The sequence below is a fragment of the Acipenser ruthenus genome, chromosome 4 (genome assembly GCF_902713425.1).
Source record: "Acipenser ruthenus chromosome 4, fAciRut3.2 maternal haplotype, whole genome shotgun sequence".
NCBI classification, from domain to species: domain Eukaryota; kingdom Metazoa; phylum Chordata; class Actinopteri; order Acipenseriformes; family Acipenseridae; genus Acipenser; species Acipenser ruthenus.
Window position 1 is genome coordinate 81,444,755 of NC_081192.1, and position 14,792 is coordinate 81,459,546.

A 14,792-nucleotide genomic window follows, 5' to 3' on the forward strand; every position below is an offset into this window, starting at 1 on the left:
TGAGAAACGCTCCAATAACTACGGTAGTGAATAAGAATGGAAGTGTAAATAAATACCTCACACTGTAACAAACTATTATGAGGTGGACTGTAACCATTAATGCACTGTAATGTTAGCTCTGCTCATACATTTGATGCATGTATGCAATTTGTTATTTGGGGTGGAGAGCTACTGTCAGCAAATCAAACCATGTCTAGCTCCTTAGCTATGTATATGTGTTTCAATGTGTCTAGTAATACGGGTCAGTATAGTTTTCTTCATTTATCAGTAAACTGAAGTATATTCTAAAACCTGCTTATGTTTGTGTGATGCATCTTAATAAACAGGCCCTTTTCCCATATGGATTACAGGATGACTTCAGTAAAGGTGTCTCTCCGTGGTAATGGTGTTCCAACCATTACAACACATTTTATAGTTTGTTTTAGTGCTGTAAGGGTGTGAAACTGTGAACAGGTTCAATATCCAGCTTTCAGCTCCATATAATCAGTAGGAGGTAGGTTCTGGTTACCGATAATTTACAATATATTAATCTTTACATCTCTGGGTTCAAGTTCCCAGTTTTATTACAAAAAAATTACATCCCTGAGCCGTACAACCGACTTACAAAATAATGTGTTAGTTATTCCTAAACCCAGGTTTTAAACCTGCTTTTTGTTCCATTGTACAATTACTATTTCGGCTACCACGTGTTAGGCCTACTGCTGTATGTCCTTGACACATATAATTATTAGACATTTTTAACCAAGCCTGTATAGTAGTGTTGATTCATATTTTTACTCAAGCAATATTATGTTCCAACATGTTATTCATCCTTATGTCACATACCTTGCCAAGAACAACTTGTTTACTTAGTACTGTACTGCAGAATTGCCATTCTTGGCTGTTGCTTACTAACTGCTGTAGTGAGACTTGGCTTGGTGAAATGCAGGGGTGTAGTGCTGGGGGTTGGGGGGGTTTGCCGCTCCACCACTTCGCTTGGGCAGGGAGAGCACTGCTTCCGTACTTCACGTTTAGAATATTGAACTGTTTTGCTCCTATTAATAAATGGAGATATACATGTGTATAAGCCATACAAATAAGCAAAGAATACAATAACCATACGAAACCCTTGACAGATAAATAATGAAAAAAGTTTAAATATAGCGTGCCTGGTCTGGAACAACAGGTGTGAATAATGCAGAGGGAAAGGGAACCTGGGCATGTGGCAACGGCCGTTTATGTTTAGCAGTTTTTACTTGTATGTTGGAACTACTGCACTAAAGTAAAGGACCTCTGAGACACACTTCAAAGAGGTAGGCCAGGCATCTCTTTTTACAATTTAATGTAAAGTTGTGTGGATACGTGAATTTGAATACTTTACGTTATTTAGTATTACTTGACCATATACAATTAACTGCACAAGAAGGCAAACATTATATTAATTACTTAATATATTACTTGATTGTGTGTTAGTTTGACATTTAAAATAGGACTTGGCAATGTTTGGGAGGTTTATGTACACTAGTACAGTATGTAGAGGAGAGTGGCGTTTGATTTGAGTACTCAGAAATTGTAATGCTCAAGTACTCGTCTCGAGCAACAACAGATCTCTAAAATCCCATCGCTACTATCAAAGACCGCAGACTTTTTAATATCAGGCACATTGCTCTTTAGTTGAAAAAAAGTATTTTCAACTTTAATTGTAAGCACAACTCGCTTTCGCGCTGTACAGTGTGTGCTGTTCGTCTCTAATTTTTTAATTTTTTTTTTTAAACCATATAATTTGGGGCAAAGTTACTTATAAAAAAAAAAAAATTAAAAAAAAACAAACGGAATAGGTTCTTGTTTTGTTGTTGTTAAATTAACCTTTAAAAAACACACTATTCTAAAACAGCACAGTTTATTTGTAGTTTCTTTACAGTATTTTATTTTTTTTCTTTCATCATCATTTTGAAAATTTTGTGTTCAACCTCGCCGGCACTGTAAAAAGAAACAATCGCAAGGAAAAGAAAAATACCATAGTTGGTAGAAGAAAAAAAAACGAAAAACTGTGAGCCTGTGGGGTATCTCAAAGGCAATCGCTGACTCCCGTGTCCTCAGTGATCCACCCACACCCCCTGTTACAAGGCCAAAAATGTGTCCTGATGTCACCACTAGCTTGCATAGAATCATTATTTCTGTATGTCATCTATTGTACTTACTCACATTTTATGCAATTTGGATGGACATTTGGACACACAACTTAATTTTTTTTATTTTAACTGGAATGAATTATATTCATAAAATAATATTCATAAAAGTCTTCTTGACTACCAAAAAACTCTTTAATAATTTTACTGCTACTGATTGTACCAGGTATGTTAAAAAATATATAGAAAAAAGAGATTATCTACTGAGGTATCCAGGATGCTTATTGTTCAAGGGACTAACCGTGTTAGTTCATGGATTTATTTGTTGTCCTCCTTTCCTGCCAGATCAAGTATTACTTGTAAATTTTGATAACACATAGCAGGAATTATGGGAAGTACTGTACTCGGTCAGCAATTCTTAAATAGAAATCCAAAATAATTAAAGGCAGTCATCCTTTGCACAAATTGTACCAATTTGCAGTATTTAAGTGTAAATAAGCTAACAGCTTTTGTTCCACAATTTTAGAATGGCCCAAAAATGTACAATAGGGAAAGAGAACTAATAAATGAGCCTGTCTATTGCAGAATGGTCAACAGTCAACTGCAATATTATTAATGTTTTGTAACTCTCACATCACCTTCCTTGTGATCATATCTTTTGCGGCATGTTCTTCCTTGGAGAATCTAACTTTCCATCTCTCTGGCAGGTCCTTTAATGTTTTATGGTGTTGGTGGTCCTGAGGTGTTCATGAAGGGTTAGGGTTGTACATCCCCCCCCCCCAAAAAAACAAAAAACAAAAAAAAAACAAAGGGAGAGAAAACCATGGCACCCAAAACACAAAACACATGAAATTACGGGATATATGCCAGAACAGTTTAGCAAAGTGTTCTTTATTAACATATCATTATTACATCCACATGTATCATTAATTGCAGCATATATAACATGCTCCATTGCTTTCTATACTTTCATGCGCTGGAAAAGAAACGTGTGCCAAAACATACAATATAACTGCTTTGTGTTTTTGCATATGGTTTGTATTGTAATTGTTCTGTCGCCTTAGTAACATACATATTTGCTTACATGTCACTTTTTAGTAAATCCAATGATTTGTGCTCCCAGTGTTCAGTTGCAGAATACCCAGTGGGATTAGTACATTGTAGACACTTGTTATTATTCTTAAGTATTAAAATATCACAGTCTTTCAGAGGAATACAGGAAATCGTTGGCCTAGGCCAGACTTTTTGTCAAGAGTTGTTACTGGTTGCAGTACTGTAATAAGACTGCATTAATGAAGGGTAAGTTCAGTGAAACATATCCTCTGGATAGCCAGTAATTGGACCCGTGCACTTTGTGTAGGTTACATCTGACTCCAGATATAAATAGTTTATAAGAGGACAAAGCAGAACACCTTGCAACCTTGACTATGGTGTTACAAAATGTAATATTAGAAGGACCATCTGCATGCCTACATGTTTGTTTCTTTAACATACAAAAAAGGTATTTAATTTATAAACAAAAAACATTAACGTAAAACAGCAATAGCCCAAAGATAAAACATTAGGGCAGTTTTTACTTTTATTACATTAGATGGATGTAATACAGTTAGATTTTATATATATATATATATATATATATATATATATAAGAAAATAACACACATATTAGCATTACTATAAACAAATACAGTGAATGCATATAGCAGATACAGGGATCCAACACTAGGACCAGCATCGTAACCAGAGCTGACATTCTACCGAGGTCACACTCAGGTTTCAAGCTCTAGCTGGCAGTATTTATATACGACTGCTTGGTATTTACTATTCAACCTCCAAATCTATGTTACATGGAAAACCAAGAGAAAATGAAGGAGTCTTTTGTACTTTACCAGAATTCTTATGAGTATCAGCATTGATGATGCAAAAAAACAACCGAGGACACAACCTCAGTGTCCTCATAGCTAGTTACGGCCATGACTAGGACGAGGTTTTTTTTAGGTTATCCTGGAGTCTGTATTACAGAAACTCTGGGAATTCAGAATTGGCTCTGTTGCACAGATAGACAAAAAAAAAATACTAAAAGTAATCATCTGGGATGTAATTAAGCATCCAGTGTTGATTTTGATACACTTAGGTAAGTGGTCGCAGTACTTGTGCAGTTAGAAAATATGACATGTAATACAATTACAATAACAGATTCAAATTTCCAAGTCATAAGAAACCAACACATACCAAGTATATACAAATATAATCATGCTAATTGCAGAAATAACTGTGCAAATAACTAATATTCCAATCAATAAGAAATATACTATACAGTATTGTAATATAACTTAGTCTATCAATTGACTGCAAAACTGAAATGACACTGCGAATCAAATCTCAGAACTATGACATATATTTAATGTGTAATCATTATTATAAATGTTAATCCCCATGTTAGTGGGGCAAGGGGGCATTTGTGTGTGTGTGTGTGTGTGTATCGTGTTTTGGTAATTTACGATGGGCTATATAAATAAAAAAGTGTTCTTACCGGACCCCATTTCCCAGTTTCTAAGTTACGAAAGTGAAATTTGGAGTGCTAACGAGTGGCAAAACAGGGACATAAATGTTGGATATTTCAGTCAACTCCTTAAAACTCGCTGTAACTCGCAGCAGCAGTATAACTTTGAGAAACCTTGTCAGATTGACATCAACTGTGTTGCATTGCATTGCCAGAGGGGGTGGAACCGTATCTATGGATGGAACAATCTCTGCCAGCCATTGGAGTCGTTGATACCGCCCACTGGCTGTGATTGACAGAAGCTGTTGTGGCACATTGAAAAAGAAATATGGAGACCACATCGAAAAAGAAAGGCGCGCGTCACATCAGAATGTAAAAAGCAAAGTGGAAATTGTGAAAAATACATGAATAAATATCAAAAAATGAATTAATAAAAAGGTCTATTTATTTATTTATTTTATTCATTCATTCATTCCTAATTTTGGCAGGGAATATCCTCCATAATATGTGCTGTTTCAAACAAATATATGGATATCAAAGTGCTTGCGTTCCCTGGTTTATTTTGATGTAGAGCAACACATGTGAAATTGAGTCAGGCCGTTTCTCAATGTAATCGGAAAACTGCGGATCTTACAACTGGAAGCTGGCCATCCAGGTCAAAAATGTGCTGTTTAGTGCGTGTTTCAAATACTTAGTACATGTATTGATTTGGACCAATCAGACTACATAAGATACTACGGGGTGGATTTTCAAAAAACAGTGTTATTGTATCAAAGTCGCTGTATAGTAATGACAGCTTTCGTAGCAAGTGATTTTCTGTTTATAAAATCAATCTGTTATGCTTTGAAATTGAGTCGATGAGGTCGTTAATGAACACATTTCTTGTTAAGGCCATTGCACACTGGATCCGATAACGCATCCGAATTTAACGTGCGTCTAAAAAACGACCATGTGCATTCTCTATTGCACCTTGCACACTGAGTCCGTAATTGTCATATTACGGTGATGCATCAATTTTGGAATTGAAACAAATTCGATTTGATCCGATTTGACGTGCGTTAAAAATGACATTGACCAATGAAAAACGACTGGGAAGACACAAGGGTTCTTGCAGTACCCTGAACAAAATGGAAAATCTAATTGAGTGTGTCGCCAAACAAAAATTACTTTATGATGAATCCAACAAAGATTACAAAGAGGGCAAGAGTGGTCAGGGCTTAACAGTCAGAAAAGAGGGGCAGTACATGAAAGTGATGGAAAGTATTTTCGGTAGCTCATTGTTAGCTTCCCAACTATATATATATATATATATATTTATTACAGGAGCGAGTGTTTGAAAAATTAAATATTTGGTTCCTGATGCTATGACAACCATCTTGTGTAATATCATATGTTTTTTTTAATGTATTGCGTAACAACATTATCGTAGTCTAGTAGAAACGTAATTAACAAATGTTTTCCATCACCGTTTGCTGATCATTAAGTTTATACTACATTTAACATTTTTTGTGTTGAAAGTTATATATGAATTGACAGAATTGTATTTATTTTTTGTTAAAATACTGAAACTAGGTATATTTACTAAAGCCTCTTCTGCATATCAGCGCTCTGAAATACGATATTAACACATCTAGTGTGCAATCGATTGATAATGACACACAACTTTTTCGGATGATGGATTCTAAAGGATGGAACGGATCCAGTGTGCAAGGCCTTTAGAAAGCTTAATTGTCGCAGGTCACGTACACCATTCCTGTCGCAATGACTAGATAAGGGGAGAAAAATGAATGGAAGCATAATTGGCTGTTATAAGTTTTAAGTTAACTGCTCTTTGTTGAACACGCTCTCAAATGTAATTATTTACTGTATTCTTTAGCTTGCTCTTATTTGAATTTGATCGTATTTGCTACTGATTTTATTGTACTTTATAACTGCTCTTATCTGTAAAATGATACTCTGTAATGTAATATTCTGTAATGTAATATAGTCGGGATACAACTCTGGGAGACGATTCTTCCCAATGCTATTTATGTCGTTTAATTGGGACGTTACTTTGTTTAATTGGGATAAAGTATTTTAAAATGATGAACGGAGATCGCTTTTCAGTATAAGACAGGTTGTGTAGCACAGTGCAGTGAGTACGTGATTATGCTGTGACTTGCTTGAATTGCGTGAACCACGTTATCGCATATCTCTTCATAGTCGTGCATACTGATAAATCATCTCCTGGTAACTCAATTCCTCAATAATGCTATCCAAGTCATTATTTTATTACTATAACATCTCAAAAAGCTTGGCAAATGTCTGCAATAGTCTGCTGTATAAAGGGAACAGAGTGCCCTGGACTGGATGGCCAGACATTTTATTCCCAGGGTTAGGTGGAAGTCGGACATCTAGAAAGGGGGTGGAGCTATGGTACACCATGTCATCGACCTGGAAGGGAAGCGATGTGGCAGACGTGGATTGGAGGAGCGGTTGCAATCGTTTACCAAGGGGGCGTGATTGAAGGTACATAAGGGGACGTGGTGAGGTGATCTGTTCCTTTATTATGGTTAACGCTAAACTGGAAGGAGAACCGTATTGTAAATCGTGTTTTGTTTGTTTTGTCGTGTCTAATTATATACCGTGTTTATTATTTCGGGACTGTACCCTGTGGTTTTACTGAGCAATACGCAACGTTGTGTATTGCCAGTTAACATTATTATTTACTGTTGTCAAGTGATTTTGGATTACAAATAAACCATAATTTCACCAGTAACATTGTTGTTGTCATTCTCTTGAGCACTGCATCACCTCTACACCTGCACACTGCAAACCACTTTGCCACAGATATTTTGTCCTGTGATACTTTGTACTTTGATACTTTGTACTGCGATACTTTGTAACAATTGTAAGTCGCCTTGGATAAGGGCATCTGGTAAGAAATAAATAATAATAATAATAATAATAATAATAATAATAATAATAATAATCAATTTGTGAATATCAATATGGACGACTTTTGTTAGCTTTAAATGAAATGCGATTAACTAGGATAATCTGCAAGTACTTTTATGAAAAGAACCCTATGTGTGTTATGTGGTTCACTTCACTCAGGAATAAGACCTTCAACATTAATAGCTTCACAGTAATATGAATTTCTAGTTAAAACAAAATGTTTGGTAAAAGATATACAACTCTTAACTTCAAACCAATCCAGTTTAAAAAAAAGGCTATAATGACTATAATTATAAGAAAAATACCTTTGTGTTAAAATACTTTATACTGGATTTGACACAGAGTTTCATTGGCCTTTGCGTTGTTTGTTCTGAAATTGTGTGATAAGCATTTCTTAACACAAGATTTGCAACGGGATTACAGGATATAAGGAAGTGTGTTTCTGTCTTAAAATGATGATTCTTCTCCTTGTCCCTGGAATATTACCCATCTTGACCCATTGAACGATGTAAATCAAACCAAACTGGCACTGGCCTACCCCTAGTGTCTAATACTTGGAACGTGCATTTCCAAAATAAAAAAGAAGTATATTTCGATGACATTATGATGGCATCAGAATTCTACAAAAATAATATTCAATTCTGGATGCCAAATGATGTTATAAACATTGACATTGATACAAAATAAGGGCGTCTGCTAAGAAATAAATAATAATAATAATAAAAATTAAAAATAACATTAACTACCTCACTTCTAAAAGTAACTCTGACACCCAGCACAGTTGTGTCTTCACTTTTGATTATCATAATAAAATGGTTGTATAGAAAACAACACTGGTTTATATATTATTTAAAAATGTTCATTGACATCTCACTTTTTAAATGTCTCATACACTCTTAACACATTTGTCTCATCTTTCCACCAGCTTCTTTATGCACATAGCACAGATATGTTTGTGTGTGTGCAGTGAACCATGTAATGAACAGCAGTGAACCATGTAATGAACAGCACTGCTTTCAGAACATTGGCTTCCTTGTTTTTTTCATTCTTACTTTGGAGGTGCTGCTTCAGGTTTTCAAATAGATTGTAATCATATGGGACTAGGGCTGCCCTGTGAATTCACACTGAGTTCCAAGTGGCCATGCTGGAGGTTATGGTAAAGCTAATAGGAATGGCATTCCTATTAGAGATAATGTATTTCTATAAATTGATTGATGAAAGGCCATACATGTGTGTGTTGGGTAGTATATTCACATTACAGTTACTATCAAGTTTAGAAATAATCATTTGTAGCACCTCTTAAGTATCATTATACAACATTGTATAGTTTGTACATTTTACAGGATCAATTTAATTCAGTATAAACTTGGAGAACTACAATATATTGCAGATTTTGATGAACTATATGTAGACAGTATGTGTAGAAATATGTGTAAACACTAATATTTCATTTATACATGCAGTGTATATAGAAATATCAGTCCAAAAGCGATAACTGAGTTCTTATTTTATTGTTTTATTTTATTTTTACAACATTTTGTAGTTATATGTTCTAACCCTAATCCAAAGCCAAACCATAACCCTTACAAGACAAAAAACAGACACAAAATTCCAGTCATTCCAGACATATCAGAGTCAGTCTAACTCCTGCAGACCCCTGTGTTTTCTGTGAATGAAGAACTTATTAAAATGCTCTTGCACACCTCTCCTGATAGTATATTGAAGCAATAAACTGATCACCAGCCACTGGATCAAAGACATTAATTACATATTTCAATGTTACCAGTCCTAAATTATAGACCCGGTGGTTAAAATGGGTTATGTGCTTTTCTTATTATGAGCTCAGACACCCACATGTGGTGCAGCACTTTATATTTCTTGACCTAGCAACAGTTGATTTGCCCAAGCAAATACTGTATATTCAGTCAGGAAAATTGCTAACATAAATATGCACAAATATTTTTGGAAATAAAGTTCACCCTAACCATATGGAAACTCTGCTTATAAAAGAAAATACCTGTTCAATACAGGGAAATGTGTTACTAATTCTAATATTGAATTCAAGAAAGATTCTGAGGCACAACTGTTGACTTATTAGCACTAGTCATGGACTACTGTACCTGAGATAACATTTGGTAGTCAAAAATGTGTGCTGAAAGGGGTCTCTGAAATCAGTCATATGCATTAAGACAGACATGCTAGTGAAAAGTTTTATCTCCTTTGAGTAAAAGGTGAAAAACATATATGTCTGCTATAGTGGGTTCAGTGGGAAACATCCCTGATACTGCGGTAAGGGCACGTCCCTGTGTTGTGCGGTTATTGTGCGCTGCTGCTTGAAGTGTAAAACTAATACTGTGTATTAAATACTATTTAAATTGAAATGTTGTTCAGGTTTTTCTTTATATATATATATAAATATATATTATTTTTAAAAAATGTACGTAAAGGGGGGCTCCCGAGTGGCGCATCCGGTAAAGGCGCTCTGCATGGAGTGCAGGATGCGCGCTATAGCCTGGACGTCGCCGGTTCGAGTCCAGGCTATTCCACAGCCGACCATAGACGGGAGCTCCCGGGGGGGGGGGCGCACAATTGGCCAAGCGTCACCCCGGTGGGGAGGGTTTAGGTTGGCCAGGGTGTCCTCGGCTCATCGTGCACCAGCGACCCCTGTAGTCTGGCGGGGTGCCTGCGGGCTTGCCTGTAAGCTGCCTGAGAGCTGCTTTGTCCTCCGACGCGGTAGCTCTTGGGTGGCTGCATGGTGAGTCCGCAGTGTGAAAAAAATCAGTCGGCTGACGGCACACGCTTCGGAGGACAGCGTGTGTTCGTCTTCGCCGCTCCCGAGTCAGTGCAGGGGTGGTAACGGTGAGCTGAGCCTAAAAATAATTGGCCATTCCAAATTGGGAGAAAATATTAAAAAATAATAGGCAATGACTAAATTTTAAAAAAAAATGTACGTAATGTAGATATAGGGTGTAAGTTAAAAAATGAACATCTGTTATTTGTATCATAATTGTTGTTTTTAATTGGCATTTGCTGTACTGTGTATGTTAGATGTTATCTATCTGTAAAACAGCATTTTCATTGGGTCAGCAATTGGTACAGCATGATAACAATTTGAAATGTTACTTTATACCATTTTTGGAAGTAATCAAATAAATAGATACAATTGTTTTGGCCAGGTTTAATACTAGTCATTAGTAAAAAAAAAAAAAAAAGTCAAGAACAGACTACACATTATTTCCAGAAGTAGTGTAACAGAATTTCCTTTTGGCATATAGTCTTGTGAGGTATTAAACCTGGCTGAATAAACCCATATAATAACATGGAGCTGTAATAGATCATTCACACTATGGTACAGTTCACAAGTCAAGATACAAATACAGCCTCTTTTTGTTTAACGTTTACTTCTATGACTACATGCAGCTAACCTCTCAAAAAATGTATTGAAATAGTGGTATACTGTATTCCTATACCCACGGCAAGACTGTAGCACATATTGTTGAAAATAAAAAGTAGTAAAGATGTGGTTTTAATGTTTTTTTTTAGTTAGTTATTCAAACCGAGTTAGGAATATTCAAGCAATGCGCTACTTTTATGCCAAGTGAAAAAGCTGGGACAGCCAGATTACATTTTTTCAAATAAAAGATGGTATTACTTTCAACAGGATTTGTTTGTTTTGTGTTTGACTGTTGAACAGCACTAATATATGATAGCATTGAAGTTGAACAGTGTCTAAACATTAAATCATATGCCAAATGAATCAATCATATTTATAGGGAGCTCTGTTTGGAAACCTGGATTACAAATCATAACAGAACGTCAGTAGTAGTTATACGCTATACCAGATATCACCATGTTAATTTAACCAAAGAGAATACAGCATTTGGTTTTGACAGGTGCCCTTAGCCAATCAGGATCGACCGGAAGTCCGCCTCCCAGTTCCTGTCATGTGTTTGTAGTCTTTAAGAAATTCCGGAAATCTTTTTGTAAAGCCAGCCAATCGTTGTACTTGTCACAGAATTTAAGTCATTTTCGCAATAACAGTTTTCACATCCGTGGTAAGAACAACCATTGTATTCAAAAGCCGTCTTTACACCGTTTATTACTACATAGCCATCTAGAAAATATGGACCGACCCTGAACTCTCCACCGGGTTTCAAAGCATGCTGTATATTGATATTCTCTGTGTGTTCCACATACATTAACCATTGAATACTCAGTGTAGAAAACCTCTTTTGCTGTCTCTGGTAATTATTGCGATAGTGCGATTGTTTTTTTCTGCAGAAACATAAAACGGTACAGTGCCATGCAGACAGAGGTGATTGTGATTTGCTGGTAAGGATCTAAGGCCACTGTGTACACTTTCTCGTTTATCTGCCCCGGATTCACGCTGCTGCAGTGTCATTTTCAACACTGCCTTCCTAAATCTTACACACCCTTTTCTCAAAATTTTAACATCCTGTTTACAATAGCTTTTCAACTCTTCCTGGAAAAAGAACTTGTTATTTTTGTTTGCGTTGTACCATTCCAAAAACGTGGCTTTCATGTAATTTACACCGTAAAAATCAACAGACAGTATACTGCCTACATCATTTTGGTTTTCCACCTTGTTGAAATAATGTGTAAAGCAGCCTTTGGACCCACTGAAACCAATTGCTTGCGGCATATTAGCGAGTTTCGTTGGAAGAAAATTCAGAGTCTATAAACCGAATGTTTAAACTTGCAACCGTCATGCACATTATTTTACCACCCTGCTTCAATAAATTCACGTCCATTTTTTCTTTTATCAACTGCCGGATAACTAAATAATTGTCATAAGCCTTACCATTGTGTGATATAAATGTGTAATCTCTAAAGGAAACGTCAATGAATGTTCTCACAAAATCCTCTAAACAAGATGCACTGTAAAAATCCCACTGCTTTTTGTTATTTATATGCAACGCACATACATAGTTAGGAACGTGAGTACCGGTTTCTTGCGTGCATCCAAAATAACAATTCAGAGTCACACGACAAACACGTTCTTGTAGTAACCCCAAAACACTGCCTGTTAAACACAAATTGTTGCCCCCGTTGTTTAAATCGATCAACAAAGCTCTTCTTTTCAATGATTTTGCTATAGATTATGCTTTTAAGGGGTCTGTGGGTGCCACCGTCCATAGACCTAATCACGGTATAACCAGTCTTAGACTATCGTTTGTTAGAACCTCAGTGTTACTTTGCAACATAGCAGAAATGTGATCTAAAAACTCTGGCGTTTAGCTCACCGGTGTTCCTTCTTACAGAATACAAGGGATTGCTTAAAGAACCAGAACTCAATCTTAGCTGCACAAAGTCATTAGGTATTACAAGCAGCGCTATTTCATCCAAAATACTTTGTATCGCTGAATGCACGGCTTCTATAGCCTGCGCATATGACTCTATTCTGTCCAAATTTACAAATCTAAATTCCTCATAATATTCAACAGCCCTGAATCTACGCATTTCTCTATCATAACGTCTCAAACGCTCCAAAAAAACAACAGGGGCCTCATTCACAACAACATAATTTAGTTGCTCTACATCCATTTGCTGACTGGTTCCTCAATATTCATTTGAGGTTCAACATTCATTTCATGTTCAACATTTCTAACCTTGTCGACTGGTTCAACAATATTCATTTGAGGATCGGCAGTTCTGTGTTTCACAAAACGGGATCTTGCAAGGGTTCGTTTATTTTTTCTCAGTGTTAGTTTAGCAGCATCAATTTTCTTTTTTAAATGTGATCTGAACAAACAGGCAGATTTGTGTCTTAGGGGGCTCATCCTTACGGGTTATACACGTTTTTTGTTACTTGTCACTTGTTAAGGACAGCCAAATAATCGGGTTTCACCGATTGGAAAATTCTGAAAGGTTTTAACAGATCACTTTTGAGTTTTTCATCAAAATTGCCAAGTTGTAGAAGAAGGGTCGTAAACTGAACTGCCTGATCTATACTACCGAAGCTTTTGAGGGCAACACCCATCGCCAGCCAACAATTGCTCATAATCTGACAAGCGCTGCTAATTATTTCTGGCTGCGAGACTACCACACATGCATTCTTACTACCTTTTCAAACCTTTCCCCATTCATGTTTGGTTTCTTGCAAGCATGGCAAAACATTAGTGAGTTTAAACCTTGACATACCTTTTGGCTGTTTTGCCGACCCCTTTTTTGCCCTGATGGCCCGTCTGTATCTTTGAGCCGCTCCTTTTCTTATTTGCCTCGAATAGTTCGTCATCTTCTTCTGAATCGCTGACACTTCTCAAAGCTGTGCTCCACTTCTTGGAAACCCCCGATCCTTTTAGTGCAGTTCTCCTGACCTTGGTGCTGTTAGATGTCGCTGTTAAACAAACAACACAACTTTTATTTTATAGATTGTCTCTTCTCTTTTAATGACCATCCCACATCGCTTTACAAAGTCTTACAAAATAGAAATACTTACAAGTTGTTCCTTTTTTCACAATACACGCTGTTTTCACAGGTCCCTGGATCTCTGGCTCCTTAGATGTAACTGTTAAACACACAATTCAAACAATCAGTACAATGTCTTTTACAGGTACATAACATCGCAAATCGCTTTACACAGTCTTACAAATTAGATGTAATCTACTCACAGGCGTCTGTCTGTTCTTCCGGCATTATGTTGTCCAGATCAGGTCTCTGCCCCATGCATTCATTGGGTTCTGTGTAAACATACAAATGGTAGTGTTCTGAAAAAACATAACAAACTTCTTAGTCGTTACATTAGAGGGGTTTAAACTTTGGCGTACCTTTATGTTTTGTCCAATTTTGCATTTGCACCAAGAACATCTGGCTGTATCATTGCCCCGCTTCATTTACCATGCAATATCTCTCCTTCTCGCACAGCATGTACATTAGCAATAGTGTGCGAAATTCAGCTATGCTTACACCGCACACTCTAGCATATTTATGTCCCTTCTCAGCTCACTAATGATTGGACAACTGCAGAACCAGGGCAGATCTTTGACTTTCCTATTGGTTCAACTCACAAGACATTCAACTGAAACAGAGCATACCTTCAATGGTGTATGTCCTGCCATTGCTCACTCATGATTGGATACCTGCATAACATGGGGCAGATCTTTAACTCTCCCATTGGTTAAACCTACTCAAAACCATGAACTGTTTATGTGTCTTTATTCCAAAGTGCAATATGTTTTGTTAAAGGAAAATTAAATCGTTAGTTTTTATTAGCAAAAAGGACT

At 36.5% G+C, this 14,792-nt stretch overlaps 1 protein-coding gene across 1 annotated transcript in view; it reads left to right on the forward strand.

The window, feature by feature from the left end:
- The first annotated feature begins 1,271 nt into the window (after positions 1-1,271).
- Positions 1,272-14,792, forward strand: part of LOC117399694 (zinc finger protein 385D-like) — a 172,559-nt gene continuing 159,038 nt past the window's right edge. The window contains exon 1 of the mRNA XM_059022935.1: positions 1,272-1,292. The gene's annotated coding sequence lies outside the window, so the exon portion shown is untranslated. The remainder of the gene's footprint in view (positions 1,293-14,792) is intronic.